This window comes from Lipotes vexillifer, unplaced genomic scaffold (genome assembly GCF_000442215.2).
Source record: "Lipotes vexillifer unplaced genomic scaffold, Lipotes_vexillifer_v1.1 scaffold565, whole genome shotgun sequence".
NCBI lineage: Eukaryota > Metazoa > Chordata > Mammalia > Artiodactyla > Lipotidae > Lipotes > Lipotes vexillifer.
Genome location: NW_006771554.1, coordinates 614937 through 629294, shown reverse-complemented (window position 1 = coordinate 629294; position 14358 = coordinate 614937). Strand labels below are relative to the sequence as shown.

The following is a 14358-nucleotide window of genomic DNA, read 5'->3' as shown; positions in this document are numbered from 1 at the left end:
GGGGGGGGTCGGCAGTTCCGGGCACCGGGCACGTGACAGGCAAGTCCCGCCCCCGAGGGCCTTGGTGTCCTCATCCTCTTAGATTTTAATACCGGCGGGCTGGGCGTTCCAGGCTGCCTGCTGCGGACTTGTCTCTGCAACTTCTCACGTGGGGACGAGGAAAGCCAGTGTCTCTGACCTTATCTGGAAAAACCTGAGCCTGAGTTTTCCAGCTCGAGCCCCGCATGCCTGGGAATTTCCCTTCTCTTCCACTGCAAACTGTACCCAACTGCAACTGTGCCCCACCGTGAGATATGATTTCCATAATTACTTTTGCTCCAACAGGTAATAAACAGTATTGGACAATCAGATGTGTATCAGATGCCCTTCTACGCAGGTCATAGTTGTTAACTCTGATGATGTAGATTCATGATCCTCACTTCCTAAGTGGGGAAACTGACATTAGAAGAACTTAAGTAAACCCAAGGTCATGAGGATAGTAAGTAGTAGACTTGGACAGACTGGCTCTTAACCCCTGTATTATGCTGCACCTGAGGCTGATAGAATACACCAATACATCCTTGTAAAATACTGAAAAATTACAATTAAGACTGACGGTCCCTTTGTTTCCCTCTCATGCCTGTCCCTAATTAATTGTCCAGTTAAGTGAAGGTCAAAGAGAAGGAAAATTTAATTCTTTCTATGGTGGTTAAGGAGGCAGGGAGTGCAGGGGTTATGAAGACAACCTCTAGAACCATCTGCATACAAAGCCTGGCTCTACTCCTTAATTGCTGTGTGACCTCGAGCAAGTCACTTAACCTCTCTGTGCCTTACTTTCCTCCTGAAAATATGAATAGTAATAGACTTCCTTCATAGAATTGTGAGGAATAAGTCAGTTAATTGCTATACTCAATCAGAACAGATCCTGTCATCGAGTAAGCACACAGAGGTCATTTTAATTAGCATCATATTCATCCAAAGGCCAGCCATTCCTCTTTCAAAGACGAAAGACAGAGACTGAATGTGTCCAGACACATGCTCTGAGATGACTTTACCGACATTCTTGACAGGCTCATTTGTCTCACTTTATTCCCCTGAAAACTGAGCGCAGAACTGCAATTCTGGTTAGTAGAAAATTCTGTTATTTGAGGCATTTGCTGTAAGCAGCTTGCAGGGACAAGCTTTAGGAATAAAGGGTTTCATTTAAATGAAGAGATCTCGGGGAAAATTTCACATATTCAGATGCGTGTTTCTCTTTCTTCATTCATGAATCCTGCCATACCCGGATGCCACTTTTGCTATAATTACCTGGTGGACTTGAGTTTTAAACCGTTTTTGTCTTATGCAGTTAAAAACATGTGAAACCATTTGTCTGAAATGCTTGCTATATCTTTTCCAAACACATAATAAGATAAAGACAGAACTCTAAAGAAAAAAATTCATTCGTGTTTTAAGTTAATATGGAAAGGGTACACCCCCCCATTAAAAAGAAGATTGCCCTTCAGAGACTAGTAGATTCTTCCAGAATGTGTGAAATCCCAAGACTGCAGCTACCTAGAGAACAGGAAGGAATATTCCCCAGGCAAGTAAGCTTCACTTTCACTCTTCTCTTTGAGTACTTCTGGGGGTGGTGCAAGTAAGAACTGACACTCTCTGAATGAGCAGGCCATGTTCCCATCCATCACTGTATTGAAACTCTCTAACAAACCCAATATGGATGGCATCTGCCCCATGAACTGGGGAAGAGTCTGGGGCTCTGAGAGCCCGAGTCCTCTGCCCAATGTCACACAGCCGGTAGGTGGTGGAGTGGGGAGTCCATTCCACGCGCTCCCCATCAGCTGCCTAATCTCCCTTATCTCTGCCTTTGGGCCCCACATCACAGCCTAGGACCCAGCATGGTCTGAGGAGGAGGTCATGCCCCCCACTGGTTGGCAAGAAATGCCAGAGGTTCTTAAGAAATGTCACCTAGAGAAGGATGTCATGATCCACTGCCATTCCTTTTTCCATTTGTTGTTTTAGAAGATGTCCATTCATTCTCAATGGAAAGGCCACAAAAACGGGCTCACTGGGGATGAAGGATGCTATTGAAAGGTAAGAAGAGAGAGACCGTCAGTAAAGGTCAGTGGGTCACAGAGAAGTCTCTGGGATTGTCTGCGCCCTTGTCCTAGGAGGGCTGCAGGTCACATGGTAGAACCATCCTGTGCTTTGGGTCAGAGAGACCTGGAATGTCATCGGGCAGCCACTTGACCTGTGCAAGCCTCAGTTTTCCCATTTGTTAATCGAAACACAAATGTCATGGGATTTTTTTTTTTTTTTGGAGAGGATTAAATGAGCTTGGTGAAAGTGTCTGGAATATCATAACTCCTGTGAGAGATTTTAAAATCTACTTCTTCCCTCTCCAATTCCCCTCCCTGAATATTGAGATGATTTTGATTCAAAATTCTCAGATAAAGGCATACCTGTATGCCTTTAATTCTTCAAAGTCCCAAAAGTCTGGGGAAGTTTCATTCATTAGATAATAGCACAAGGTAGCACAGGGAACTACAGTCAATATCTTGTAATAACACATAATGGAAAGGAATCGATAAAAAGAGATACCATCTTCTTGAATTGGAAGAATTAATATTACTAGAATGGCCACCCAACCCAAGCCAATCTACAGATTCAATACAATTCCAATCAAAATACCAATGGCATTTTTTACAGAACAAGAACAAAAAAAAAATTAAATTTATATGAAAACAGAAAAGACCCCAAATAGCCAAAACAATCTGGAGAAAGAAGAGAGCTGGAAGAATCATGCTCCCTGACTTCAGACTATACTACAAAGCTAAAGTAATCTAAACAGTGTGGTACTGGCATAAAAACAGACACATAGATCAGCTGAGTGCCTGTTTTCATTTTGTGTGCATGTATATATATATATATATATATACACATACATATATGTATATATATGTATAACTGAATCACTTTGCTGTACACCTGAAACTAATTCATTGTAAATTAACTAATTATTACTATAATATATAGTTAAATACATCACTATATTAACTATATTATTATTGTATGATAACTTCAATTTTAAAAAATGATTTTAAAAAACCACCAATAGGGATAGCTAACTCTTACATCCTCTCACTACAAGCCTATGCAGTAGATATTTTATCTCTGTTCTATGATATGGAAACTGAGGCATAGTTAGGGGAGACAGAGCTGGGATTTGAACCAGCAGGTGAGCTCTCAGATCTCAGCTTTCACTGATATACCACCATCTATAAAACCTGACGAAGACCAGAATTTATACTAGCTTAGCTGGTAGAGCATATCAGATCTGGAATGTTCTGAGCAGGTACCTTTCAAAGCTGGGGTTAGGAGTGGGCCACGTGTCTTTGGCAGGATAAGGTAGCAGAAGAAAAATGAGTAATCTTTTGCTTTTCTTTTTCAATTCATTAAGGTTTGTTGGGGTGAGCAAGAACCTCATTTTTTTTCTTCCCACGACTTCCCTTCCATTGTAATAGGGAAACGTGCGTGCATTTCAAAGACCACTCAATGGCAGCGTTGAAGTCTCAAGTTCAATCACAATGTCCCCATTGTGGCTGGGGGACTCCTTGGCCTTTAAGCTTAGGTTATAAAAATTTGGTCTGAGCCCAAAGTCTGGCTTTAATAGAATATTTAAATTTTCTTTAACGAATATAATTTTAAATCTGTTTGGCAGTTTTAAAATGTGTTATTTTATTTTCAAATTAAAATTTACTAATGTTCAGTGCTTTCCTGGGGGTGGGAGTGAGGCAAGGAGTGGGTGTAATAATAATACAAGCTACCATTTATTGAAGGCTTACTATGTGCCAGACACCCTGCTACCTCTTTTAAGCCTCCCAACCTCCTAATGTACAGCGAACGTTGCCTCCATTGTTTGGGAAGTTGAGTGGGGCTCAGTCCCCAAGCCTAGACAGCATAGTTAGTGAGTGATGGACTTAAGGTTCAGACCAAACTGTCTGAGTTCAGGGTCTGTGTTATTAACCACTGCCCTATATTCTCTTGATGCTGAAAAAGGGCTCCACTGACCAATAGCGTAAAGGCACATCATTGGCCCAGTATGTAATTCCCTATAACCTCAAAGGTAATGACAGCTGGCTTGAGCATAATAACTGGCTTACTGAGCATTCAATGTGGGCAGGCACTGTAGCAAAGCAAAGTGTTTTACATGTACTGCCTCATTTAAATTGTCACAATGGCCTTCTGAAGCAGTTATTATTGTCATTATTATCATCATCCCCATTTTACAGAGGGAAAACTGAGACTCAGAGAGCTTAGGGTCATGTAAGCTTGTAAATAATACATTTAAGCTTAAATAATAATAATAATAACAATAATAATACAGTAGCCGACTCTGATATAGCTCGTACTATTTGCCATGTACTACTGCAAACACTTTAGATTTAGTAGCTTGATCTCCATGATAACCACCCTGTGCTACAGGTGAAGAAACCGAGGCACATAAAAGTTAGGTAACTTGCCCCAAACTAAATAGTCGGTTAATGCTGAGCAAGGATTTGAACCCAAGCAGCCTGGCTCCTGGCTCACAAATCTTAAGAGATTCATGCTCTTAATCTCTAGGCTGTAAGTCAGAGCCAAGGCTTGAATTTGGAAAGATTCTCCCTTTTCCTACCTGTTCTCCCCACCACCTCTTAAGGGTAGCAGAAGGTCATTGTCTGTCTGAGGCAGGGAGTAAGCCATTGGCATTGTCCGACACAGTTCTAGGCACAGAAGTCAGTGTACTGCTCTTAACAAGTTAGGCGTGGCTTCTTTGAATAGTAGTCTGCAAAGTTGGGTCTTTCTCTCCATCCTTCTGCTTGAATATTAGAAAGCTCAAGAAGTCATATCTCTGCCCCCTGAAACCTCAAAGGGAAAGAAGAGGCAGGGTGATATTGGTGAAAACACCCTGGGATCCTGCCATCAGAGGTGCCAGATTGGGTCCTTCTTGCCTTTGGGTCGCCAGTAATTAGCCCAATGCCTAGAACACAGCTCAGTAAATAATGCTGAATAAATGAGGGAAAGAATGAATGCATTTGGAACTTTCCCCCATCACCATGCAACACGTGAGGCACGTAGGAGGCACTCAATAAATAATAAATCAGTGAAATGGTATATGTAATGTCCCAAGTGCATGATCTTCCTTGTCAACAAAATCTGTCTTGTCAGATTGCAATAGCTCAGGGGTCAGCAAACATTCTGTAGAAGGCCATGCAGTCCCTATAGTAACTACTCAACTCTGCTAGCACAGAAGGGGCCACAGACAATAGCTTAGACCAGCTAACTGCAGTGATGCAGCCACCATTTCAACAGATTTCAACTCTAAACTTTAGTTATTCTACAAGGACAGGCTCAAGATTCTGGGAGAATCAGGTGATGTCTCTTATTTTGAACCCAACTTTTATACCTGACCATCACTTAATATCCTCCAAGCAAAACGACTGGAGACTGACTTTAAAATCTAGCTCTCCAGGGCAGACATGTAGAGAAAACGTAGCTCTCATTACATGAGCACGCGTGGGGTGGGGTGGGCGTGGAGGCTGGATATCCTACTGGTTAGGAATCAAAACTGGTTTCAATCCTGGTTCTGACATGAGCCATATAACCTTGGATGAGTTACTTCTCCATGAGATTCAATTTTCGCATCTGTAAAATAGGGGTGATAATAATAGCACATTCCATCTAAGGCTATTTGGAGTCAGAAATATAAGTGTTTGTTTTGCACAGTGCCTGGCACATAGTAAGTGTTCAATAACTATGGGCCACTCGTTATTCTCAAACAAACCTTGTGTCTCTTAAAAAAACAAAACAAAACAAAAAAACAATTCTCTAAAAATAGGCACAAAGAAACGCCAGCAAAGCTGCAGGGAAAGACATTTCCAAATCAGTTTCCTAAAGACACACAGCAAGGCATTCCAGAGCTCCCGAGGTGTCAGAAAACTCTCCACTCTAGATCAAACCACTAGCAAGTCCCCTAATCTCTCTGCTCACCCCCATCCCCCCAAAAGCCTGCTTCTGTGTCCTTTTATCACTTTGTCTTTCTTGTGGGTGCCAGAGCAATGCTGAAGACATTCGGAGCGTTTCAGACATTTGCTGTGTTTAAGACATTCTTTCTCCCCTCCCACCCCCCTTTCCTCCACACTCCAAAATTAAAGTCTCCGGGGAGTATGGTCTCTTTAGCAAGAGGAGAACACCAGAGAGCCCCGGTGGCCCGTCACAGACCGGAGGTGAATAATCTTCCCGGCTCCATTCTTTTTCACGGCTGGATGGGGCCAAAACTTTGTTTACAACACAAGCGGCAAGTCACAACTTGTTATGCCACATGACACCCTCCAAGCCGCGAGTCACCGCTTCCCTCTACTGTACCAGTCGCACAAAAGGCCAGAGGTGCAGGAATCTGCCCCCTGTGCCCCTCCCCCCCACCCCCTTCCCAACTGGGAAGGGCATTCAGACCTTTGCTGGGGGGAGACAAGTGTTTCTAGAACACTGTGAAACGTGCAAATAATACACACCCACAAAAGAAAACAACCTTTTTTGCAGCGATACCCTTTCTGTCTTTCCTATGAGGAGGTTTTCTCCTTGCGTGGAATTTCCATCAGCACCGGTGCTGATACCAAACTCGGGGATGCAGCGGACATGCTCCGCATTTCGGGGAGTTGCCCATCAACGAAGACCTAAAGGTTTGTACTTACACGTTGCACCCCACATGCCAAAAAAACATGTATGTGTTCCCAGGAACGAAAAAATTGTTCTGGAAACTACTAACACCTTAACCACTAAGTTACTACAGGAAGGGGATGGGAGGTAAAGAAATTGACCAGAAGGAATGCAAGCCATTTTTGACCTTTGGCTTCTGCATATCCAAACAACAGGAAAGAAACATCTCCTTTGGAGGAAGGGGTGCCCCGGAACCTGCTTTTTCAGTGGAACCTGCTTTTTCAGTGGAGCCGTGAGAGGGAGCGATCCAAAGGAGATGGGAATTCCAGCCCTCCCCTCTCGCTTTACCCCAAGAACATCTTCGGAACCCAAATCAAATCGAGATCTTTCAACCGTGGACTCAGAAACCCCCTTTCTGTGTCCACTTGAATCAAACACGTCAAACAGGCAGGAATTTGACTTGGCCGAGGTGAGGAGAACTGGTGGTTTTCGCCCTGTTTTGGTGACCTTCAAGGGCTTATTTATGCACTTCAAACTCATGACCTAATACATGTTGGTTTGGCTTCTCTTCTCATAATAGCAGCCTGTAAAAAGCTTTTGAGAATTCCCCGTGTTTTCTTATTTTGGGTCAAGAAAATAAAATCGATATCTAAGGAACCTTAAAAAAAAACTCAGCCTGCACAATCTAAAAATTTGGAATGTTTCCACTACGACTACGGCTATCTCTGAAAGCCTCAAGATCATCAGAGTTAAGCCCCACATTTGCCATTTTTAAGGTGAGATATTTGGTAACAGCATATATGAGAATTAGCTAAGAGGGACTTTTTGACATAAGTCAAACAATGACATTTAAAACTCACGTTAAAGCAATTACCGTGCGGAATTTTTCCGTGTTTTTCCCATTTCTCAATCAGAAGTGTATATGTTTTCAACATAGTTTCTTGCTGTAATTTTCTTTCTTGGCAAACCACATCTTACCATGAAACCCAAAGTATGCATGCTACAGAAACAATAATGGTTGAAACAGACTCGGCCGTCTCTGGCATGATTCTTCTTTGCAAAATTAAAACATCTTTTGGCTAATGTACTGTACATTTCAGTTATGAAAGACCATTCTTGGGAGATGAACAGAAAAGAAAGGGGAGCTAACAGATTCAGCTGATGCGAGACAAAAGTAAGTTGCTGTCTTCAGACAGTGGTCAAACCCTCCAGTTCCTCATCCTTTGGGGGGAAAAATGTCGATTTTATCATTTTTTCCTTTAGTTAAAATCACAGAGAGCTGACAGTTCTCCTCAGAATGATTATGAGTAGATATGTACGGATATGTTAAATCTGGGAATGCACAGATTTTAAAAATCTAACTTTACTAGATCTTCAAAAGGAAACTAGAGGGGAAAAAAATCCAGTGCCATTGAAATCACAACCCGTTTTCATGTTATTGACACACTACTGCGGAGACTCAGTGACAAAATAATTTCTGGCCTCTTTTAAATCCTTGGTTCATTTAAAAATATGTCTAAATGGACATTACAGGGCAAAGACAATTGGCCACGTGTACATTCTCAAAACTGGTGAGAAGTAAACCTGTCTCCCTTGGCTGTCTGTTTCTCTGAGCTCCTGTTTTAAATTTCTGCATATATACGAAAGCAGAGGCAGCCTTTGCAAAAAAGCACCAGCAGCCACATCTGCGCCCTCACTAGTATCATCAGATGGGATGACGAAGCCCTGCTTTCTACAGACCTGGGTCTGTGTGCAGAGACCCCTCATCCATCCCTCTAGGCTTCATCCCAAAGTGGGGGCCCTCCCAGCCCTCCCCGACCCTCAGGCCGCCTGTCCCAGATTCAGGCAACCTCCAGCCTCCCCTAACCTTCAAAGTGCCAAAGATAAATCGTTCCGGTTACCTGACTCTTGGGACCACCTGTTCCAAATTATTCTTTGCTCTCCAAATGTTTATAATCTAACCCCCAAGCAACAACCCACCCATAGCGATCCAGCACCTTCCGGTAAACTGCATTTGGACAGCCTACCGTAACATTTTAGGGCTTTGCCACTGCCGGTAAATTTATTGACTCTTTTTAGGAACTAAAATGGGTGGCGTTATAGTATTGAAGGAACAAATCAAATTAGCCCTTGTAAATAGTCGTATTCTTTTCCCTTTACACAACCATGTACAACCTTCCAAATATCATGACTCACCAGAGTCCAGATTTGTGTTTTCTAAATACTTAATATGATTTTTCTGCCATCTAAGACAACAGCAAAAAACATCAGGGTAGAGTCAGAAAATAATCGTGTTCAGCGCATTTAAAACTATCCAAATTCAGCATCTCTCTCCAAGGGAAACGAGAGCAGAAATGTTCTCTGAGGCAAGGTTTTCATAGCCCCGTCGGCAGAGGGCTAAAGGCCCAGATTCTGGCCTCACTTACTCTTCAGCCTCTCGTAAGTCATTTGACTTGGGACTCAGTTTCTTTGTTAACAAAGTTGGCAAAATAATAATAGCAATAGTAAAAATAATAATAATAATAGCAATACCTAACTCAAAATGTTGTTGTGAGAGCCATCCTGAAAATACACGTCAAGAGCTGATTTCAGGCCTGGCATGTAAATGCTCAGCTATTTTTCATCATTATTAAATACACGGATATAATTTAAGCAGAGAGACATGGCAAAGGCACCAAAAGAATGAAAGTGAGCATAAAGAAAGAAAAAAAAGCAGCAAAAAAAAAAAAAGAAAAATTTAAAGCCTGTGGCTTTCTTCGTCCTCTTCCTTTCAATCTACCTGGCAGGTACTCTCATACCTTGAAACTGATTTTAAATCACACGCAACAAGGAACTAGTCCTGGCCCCTCTGATTCCTTTACAGCAAGACAGTCGGGTCTGAGACAGTCATTTCAAGTATTTGTCACCTGATTGAGGGGGTTTATCCTCGGATTAGAAGAGATGTTAGTTAAACACCATTAGGCCAGTTACGATCTTCAAATAGGAAGATGAAGCATTGTCTCCAGCTAATTCTCTGCTAATTGTTTCCCTACCGGAGCCTTCTTTTTGTTTTGTATGTTTGGGACTGTTTGAACAGCCACAAACGGTAGGGGGACAAAAAGTGGGCCCTTCTGAAGGCTGTTATGATATTGGGGGATGGGGGGGTCAGGGAGAAAGATGGGGAGTGAGCAAGGCCTTGTGGGGAGAGTGAGTGTATGTGTGTGTTTTCTGTCAACAGGCCGTGTTTTCTCAGCTCTGGGGTTAATTCTCTGTAAAGAGATTCCTTTTGATCCAAGTCCACCGACTCCTTTTTCAGAGCAGATAGCTAGGAAAAAAAGTTTCCTTCTATCAACAAAACCCAGTCTTGGCAAGACTCAGAAGTTTCAGCCTTTGGAGGTAACTGAATAATCAGCCACTTCACCTCCACAAACCCCCCAGATAAGGAGAACTACCAGGAGAACGAGGTAAAAAATCTTTGGGGGAGAAAGTTATCCTCTCCCAGAAGGAACTGATGTCAGGCCAGAGAGCCTTGCATTTTACCTGTGCCTAGTGGAGAGGAAGCCTTTCCACCCAGTCTACAGCCACACACACTCAACATTCCAACACTCAACACTACACCTCAGACCTGTGGCCACTGCCTAATACTTATGGTTTTATGTCTTCCCCAAGCATTTTTATGCTAAGCAGGCCTGTCCCACAAAGACAAAACTCAACGCCTGTTGCAATGCATCTCCTTGGAGAAGATAATGCGCTGTGTGTGGTGTGCTTGGATATTGAGGCCCAGGCAAAAAATCTAAGCAAGATATCTCCACTCCCTTCATTTTTTCCTGACAGCCATGGGCTCTTTCTGCCGAGAGAGAGAGGGAGAGAGAGAGAGAGAGAGAGAGAGAGAGAGGCATCTGTCATGAGCTGCTAGGAACCCCACTTATGCGCCATCACAGCCTGCGATTTTATTGTACAAGAAGTTTATTGCTGGCCTAATTAGTTTCAAACTGGGCATTCCAGCTGAGGACACCTAAAAAACATCTGGTGGAAGGAGTAAGAATGAGTCCTCGTTTCAGAGCTGGTTAGGTTGGCTTTCGGCAGAACTCTGGTCTCCTGCGCCTGACACAAGTTATCTTTGGAAAAGTAACTGAAAAAAGAAGGAAAGGGAAAGGAGTCGTGTTGTCCTGGGGGAACCCAAAACGTCTTCAAGTGGACGTGCCTGGATTGTGGATACCTTTTTTCAAACTGCCCGGGGTCTCAGGAGCCAGCTCAACCTAATTCAAAATATACTTGGCCACATCGCCTTTTTTTTTTTTTTTTTTTTTTGCCGACGACTATTTTGCTTTCCCAACAGCAGCTAGCATTTTATCAATTTATCCGTCTGGAACAAGGCTTGTGATCTCTTACATACAATTTAAACCAGAAGTAATACCGCCTATTTGAAACAGCATGTCTTGGGTGTTTTTGCCAAATGGTAATCCCATAACAAGTCAACAAATCATATTTCTTTATGATGTGTTTAATACAACACAAAAGGCATAAAAAGAAGATTCTAAAACTCCAGTGATTAAATCATCTTTTTTTATAAAAAAATCTCAAAATATTGGGATAACGACATTTTGTTGTATTTCCTTTAGTTATTTCATATTAGGAAAGATGTATGTGTTTATAGAATATTCTCATACACGCGGCCACTACACTAGGTGAGCTATTTCAAGACAGGAAAAATGCCAAGACCTTTCAGATAAAATAATCATATTGTGAAGCTAAAGTTATAAGAATGGAGCTATTAACTAACTTGGTATGGGACACATGAACTGCTTTTTTAAAAGTTCAAGTCCTTTCAAATCTAGCTACCTGGGTCGAAATCGCAAAATTTAGAATTTCCTCAAAAGGCGAGGAGACCTGGAATACAAACGTGATTTTATGCTTAGTCTAAAGCAAGATTCAAACCGTCACCATTTGTTACATAAATTACTTATTAACTTTTCCTAGTCTGAGGATGTCTAAATGCAAAGAAGTATAAAGTTTAAGGGGCTTAAGGTGATGGGGAGAGAAAAGTCAAAAAAAAAAAAAAAGAAAAAAGAAACTTTCTTGGGTAAAGTTGCCTGAAAGATTTTTTTCACAAACATTATTTAAAAAAGGAGGTCCTCCTTCTCTCCCCCCGCCCCCAAAAGGGCCATAGGCTGGTAAAGCGGCTACTAGCTCATACTCTGCTAGTAGAAATTTTACTCAAGCAAGACAGAGCTCGCGAAATAGATTCGGTTTGAAACACAATTGTCCGCTGGTTATAATTTCCTTTGGAAGGGAGCTCCCTAACTCAAACCCAATTCAGCACTCAGATTCTCACCTGATGTTTGTAAATCATTATACCTCCGCTCTGCCTTGCCCACAACACCCAACTCCGATGTTCACTCATTTCACTGCACCTCGTAATTAAAAAGCACCTCCACCAGGGGTGATTTATATCTACCTCAACGTTATATATACATATATAAAAGTAATTCTGAAGATTACGTTGCATTTCGGGGAAAGGGGGGAGAAAAGAAAACGGTATCCATCAAAACCGCGGCATCAGTCTTGCTTCTTAAAGAGCATTCGCAACGCAGCAACACGTACGCTCGCTGTCAACTCTTAGCCCAGGCGAGGCTTCGTTTAGGGGAAGTAGGAAACTCGCACCCGTCAAAGCGCTTCACTTTCAGCAGCTGAGGATTTTGCGCACTGAGGATTTTGTGATGCGAATGTTTTTCCCTGTCAAGCTGTCCTAATATTCCTTGAGTTTACAACCTATTTGTTTGGGGGCAGGGAATATATTTAAGGGCCAGTACGGCCGTTTAACCTCCAGGCTGCAAGGCTAAAAAACCATTCCATTCTCCGCTTTGTCCCATTACAACAAAACCCTCGCTTCCTTCTAAACATCCTTTTGGTATTCCAAGTTTCAACTCCAACTTCAGCCAGCGCCAGGACGCGGGTTCCGGTACAAAGCCGGGAGAGCTGGACCAGCGCGGGCCAAGCGCAAACGGACTTAAAAAAAAGAAATGCTGCTAGAAAAAAGGCTCGGTGGGCCATTCCAGCCCCATCCCGGGAATTCCAGCCATTTGCTCCACCGTTACCCCATAACCAGCGCCCGAGGGCGTGAGTTTGGCTCCCGGCGCCTCTTGGTCCGGTTAGGGGAGCGCCCCTCATCGCGAGCCACCCGGGCCACAAAACGAACCAAACGCGGAGGACCCAGGCGAGTCTACACCGCCTGCGCTCTATGCACTTGTCCCGCGCGCGGGAGTGCAAACTTCAGGGTCGTCGCCTCCCGGGCGCACGGAGAAACTGAGGCCTGGAGCCCAGGACAGACTTTCCCCGAGACAGGATCTGCCCGCTGTCCCTGCTGCCCTTGTGCCTGAGGCGCCCTGGAAGCCCCGGGCGCCCCGACAGCTGCGGAGGCCCCGGCTGGCCGAGTATGGGAGAGACGCCCCAGGCCAGGGGGTCCAGGTCAACCCCGGCCTGGCGAATCGCGGCGGGCGGCCCGGGCTGGGCGCAGCGGTTGGTACTCACCGCGTGCAGTGGAGAGGGCGCCCCGGCGCGGTGCGGTGCCGGCGGCCGGGCGGGCGCGGGTCGTTCGCGGCCGGGCTGACTGCGGCGGGCACGTTGCTACCTCCGCTGCCGCCGTTGCCTCCGCCTCCTGGGCTGCCGCGGCCGCTGCCTGCGCTGGGAGGACCGGCCCCTTCCCCTCCCTCGGCCGGGCCCTCCCTCTGCCCCCGCCCGGGTCCCCACGCCGCGGCGTGGGCGCGTGGGGGCGCCGAGGCGCGACGCCGGGCTCCGCGGGCGCACACCCCCGGTGGCTGGACGCGCGGCGCGGCGCTTCGGCCGTGCAGCTGCCTCCGCGCTGTTCTCTGCGCCTGCCGCCCAGTCGGACGCGCTAGCTTCAGCCGGTCCTAGAGGAGGCGAGGGCCCAGCCTCCTCCCCACCCACCGACACCCACACCTCCTCCCTCTGCAACCCAGGCATGGCCCCCGAGAAGAGAAAGACTGCTTGGAAGGGACCTCAAGGGTGACACTGAATTCATTCATTCAGCCACCTATTCATTCATTCATTCATTCATTCAACATATATGGAATATCTACTGCGCCAGGTACAGCTCCTCGGAGATTCAGCTAGAACAAGACAGACTAGTTTTGTGCCTTCCCGGAAGTTATTCTCACATGGGGAGACAGACCGTAAACAAACAATCAAGTAAAGAATCAAGACAACTTCAGAAAGTTATCATTATTATGGAGGGGGAAAAATTATGTTCTGGGGCAAGGGAACAGTAATCTTGGCTGGAGTAGTCAGGGAAGACCTCTCTGAGGAGGCGACAGCTGTATGATGAGAAAGTGCCATTTTTGGTTATATCTGCAAGAAGAGAGTTCAAGAATCTCCTTTTACCCATTTTACAGGTAGGGGAAACTGAAGTCCCAAGAACTTAATTGGCTTACCCAAAGTCAGTGGTATAAGCCCCTCCACACATACCCTCAAATTAAGGCACCCCACTTGCTTCATCCTCTCCTGGCCACCTGTTTCAATCTTCCCCATAATAAACTGTTATGAACAGAGTCTATGCAGCATTTTTCTCCCTCTCACGCACTTTCTAATATTTATGAAGCCCTGTTATGGAACACTCGGATGCCTCAGTCCGAAAACAGTGTCAACCACTGCCATTTGTTAAGCTCAAGAAATACAGGGTGCCCATAT

General features: G+C 44.6%; 1 protein-coding gene across 2 annotated transcripts in view; it reads right to left on the bottom strand.

Annotated features, from left to right (window-relative positions):
* The window catches only part of EYA2 (EYA transcriptional coactivator and phosphatase 2), a 262330-nt gene extending 248789 nt beyond the window's left edge, over positions 1-13541 (bottom strand). For both annotated transcript variants that reach the window (XM_007446931.1, XM_007446934.1), the window contains exon 1: positions 13183-13541. The gene's annotated coding sequence lies outside the window, so the exon portion shown is untranslated. The remainder of the gene's footprint in view (positions 1-13182) is intronic.
* Between the last annotated feature and the right edge of the window lie 817 nt (positions 13542-14358).